This window comes from Neophocaena asiaeorientalis, unplaced genomic scaffold, assembly GCF_003031525.2.
Source record: "Neophocaena asiaeorientalis asiaeorientalis breed wild unplaced genomic scaffold, Neophocaena_asiaeorientalis_V1.1 scaffold134, whole genome shotgun sequence".
Classification (NCBI taxonomy): domain Eukaryota; kingdom Metazoa; phylum Chordata; class Mammalia; order Artiodactyla; family Phocoenidae; genus Neophocaena; species Neophocaena asiaeorientalis.
This window is the reverse complement of record NW_020185339.1, coordinates 17,811,707-17,815,348: the sequence shown is the minus strand read 5'-3', so window position 1 is coordinate 17,815,348 and position 3,642 is coordinate 17,811,707.

The following is a 3,642-nucleotide window of genomic DNA, read 5'->3' as shown; positions in this document are numbered from 1 at the left end:
AGCAAGCTGGAATGGTCATAAAAATATGAGGCAAGGGCTTCCCTGGTGGCGCAGTGGTTGAGAGTCCGCCTGCCGCTGCAGGGGACACGGGTTTGTGCCCCGGTCCGGGAAGATCCCACATGCCGCGGAGCGGCTGGGCCCGTGAGCCATGGCCGCTGAGCCTGTGCGTCTGGAGCCTGTGCTCCACAACGGGCGAGGCCACGTTAGTCACAGGCCCGCGTACCACAAAAAAAAAATGAGGCAAAAAGGACTTCAAAGCAAGGAGTAGTAATGGAAATAAAGTGGGAAACTTCATAATGATAAAATGGTTAATACGTGAGAAAGACAGAAAGACTATAAATGTATATGGGCCTAATAAAAGGGCTTCAACATACAAAATGCAAAAAACTGACAGAAATAAAGAAATCCAGGGCTTCCCTGGTGGCGCAGTGGTTGAGAGTCTGCCTGCCAATGCAGGGGACATGGGTTCAAGCCCTGGTCTGGGAAGATCCCACGTGCCGCGGAGCAGCTGGGCCCGTGAGCTACAAATACTGAGCTCTGCGCGTCTGGAGCCTGTGCTCCGCAGCAAGAGAGGCCGCGACAGTGAGAGGCCCGCGCACCGCGATGAGGAGTGGCCCCCGCTTGACACAACTAGAGAAAGCCCTCGCACAGAAACAAAGACCCAACACAGCCAAAAATAAATAAATGAATAAATAAATTTATATAAAAAAAAAGAAATCCACAGTCACAATTGGAGATTTTAATACACCCCTCTCAGTAATTGATAGAGCAATCAGACAAAAATAATATCAGTAGGAAAACAGAAGAAAACAGGAGAAGTGAAATGATGCTACCATCAATCATAAAAGTTTGGGAACGAAGACCCACAAAGATTCTAAAATAAGTAGAGTGGGTGGGTTGGTTAGACATTTATCTGCCTCCTCTGCTAAACTAGTTCTTTAAGTACCGTTCAAACTTAACAACTAAGCACAGGTTTCTCACCAATCTGAAGAGAAAGACAAGAACAGGAGAGGTGCTGAGTTTAAAGAAAGAGTGGTCCATCTTTTATTTAAACATTCAAACTCAAGTAAGTTTGCAAAGCCTTTTTTTTTTTTTACATGCGTGATGTCACTCCATTCTTACACATCCTTTGAAAAAGCCCACGTTTCCTTATCCCCATTTTACAGATAAGGAAGTCAAGCTCAGAGGCTGACTTGCCAAAGAAAATTGCAAGTTTGCTGTTAGATCAAAGGGTGAACTTATTTTGACGATCACCTGACTGACTACTGGGAGTGAGGTTGAAATACCAACTATTTTCTTTCTTGAAAGTAAATTTTCTCCAGTATGTCCAAACATACAAAGCAATTATATAAAGGGTATTGGCTCCTCAATTAAGAATTCAGCTTTATTGTCACACACTCCCTAAAATGACATAGTCAGACACCAGGTTGGACCCAAAGGACAAAGTCGTAAAATTTACTCGGTGTCCAAACAGCATCCTGAAATGAACACTCCTTGATGGCCTTGTTGGCAAACAAATAAGTGTTCACTACACTCCTGGTTACCCATAAACATCGATCAAGTTGTGGTATAGAAATATATTTCAAAGCAAGCAGTCTGCAGAAAATATGAGGATGTACTCTTCCAATTAGCAAAGCACAGACTTTATAGATCATTTCATTACTGATTTTTTTTTTTTTTTTTTGGTACGCGGGCCTCTCACTATTGTGGCCTCTCCCGTTGCGGAGCACAGGCTCCAGCCGCGCAGGCTCAGCGGCCATGGCTCACAGGCCCAGCCGCTCCGCGGCATGTGGGATCTTCCCGGACCGGGGCACGAACCCATGTCCCCTGCATCGTCAGGCGGACTCTCAACCACTGAGCCACCAGGGAAGCCCCATTACTGATTTTAAAGGGCAAATCTCAGAGTAAAATGACTTTGTTTCTTGGCTTGAACCAAAATATGTTTAAAAATAAATATACAATTCAAATATGTTCTAGGCGAGGGCTAATTATTTAAATATCGTATATATGTTTTATTTACACTCGCCTCCACGTTCCACTGAAGCATATTTCTTTTAGGTACAGGAGACCCTATCATTAAGGCTAATGGTGGTTTTACCTAGGGAAAAAAAATACATGAACACCAAGGAATATTTTTCAGCTTCTCAGCAAAACACAAAAGGGAGGAAAAATGACTTGACTTTTTAGTTCCAATTGTTTTCAATTTTTTATGTAAGTTCAATGTTGTAAAATCGGTCCAGATTTTCATAGAACCTGAGTGAATAAAATGCAGAGGTAAATCACTACTTTCTATTTAAAGCAAACTGGCTTTTTACAAATCATGACTTAAAAAAAAAAAAAAAGAAAGAAAAGCAAAACACATGTTCTCCCCAGAAAATAGGCCAGTGGGCTCTTCCACCAGGGAGTCCAGGCTGAGGTGGGCAGGCCTCCTACATGGGCTCAAAGGGGCTCTCCGGTCTCTGCCAATGCTGCCAGCTTGCCTGCTATGGCCGCCCAGTAAAAACAGTGGCTCCGTGCAATCATGAAAAACAGGACTGCTCTGATCATTACGCACACAAGCTTTGAATGAACTATCAAACAGTTACAACTCAATTAGGCTTTGTGGCTTATTTTTATTCTGAATCAATAACCTAGAAGTGAAGGTCTCCACAGCCCATTATGGCTTTAATGACCTATCTCCTTCCCCATGAACACCTACTGAAGGAAAGTGTTAAGGAAGCATGTGTTAAGATGTATCACTGCTTCTAAAAATAATGTGGAGACAGGCATGAAACCCAAGTTCAGATGTGCTTAATTGCGGGGTTGATGACTCAACTACGAAGAGGTCTTTTGAATGCACAATTGATTTTTAGCAAGTAAAAGGTATCGAGACCTCCATTTTGATTTTATAAAAGTAGGCTAAGTTGCGTAAAAGTGGCTGAAAAGCCAAGACGGCCTGATTTTTCAGCCTAAAAATAACCAGGGAATAGAGCCAAACATGAACATACATTTCAGCAGAAAGGTGATAGAGAGCCAAGCAGATTATACTTTGAAGAAGGAAGAAACCCCACTTAATGGATTACGCTAACTTTAAAACAGAGTGAAAAATTGAAACTTTATAAGGGGAAAAGCAAACGTAGCTAGGTGTGTAGATCACCTCAAAAGAAACCACTGCTATTAAAGTTGCCATGAGTATCTTCGGAATTGTTAAAAAACAAATGCTAGGCTACCACTCTGATTCACCTACAATTTCACAAACTGATAGAAATTTCTCACCAAGACCCTAATTTTGGCATCAAAAATATTAATTTGTTGATCACAAAACTTAGTTTCATGTTAATTTGCTAATTTATGAGCTAGAAAACAGTCCTTGATTACTAAAAAAGCCGTTTAATATCATATCCCAATTACTCATCCAGAAAGAGGGAGAAAGGAGAGGGCATTTGAAATATGCACTGGAACACAACGTTTAGAATAATATAAAACATCTGGAAAGAAAAATCAAAGGCCAATAAATATTAATCTACATGAAATACAGGAAAAAAGGAGAAAACGCCGAAAGTACCTTGCTGTACCACGGAGACCGGCAGCCACGTTCACCTAGCTTACTCTTTGGATATGTAACTGAGCTGGCCTTAACTGCTTATAAAGGGTGCAACACAA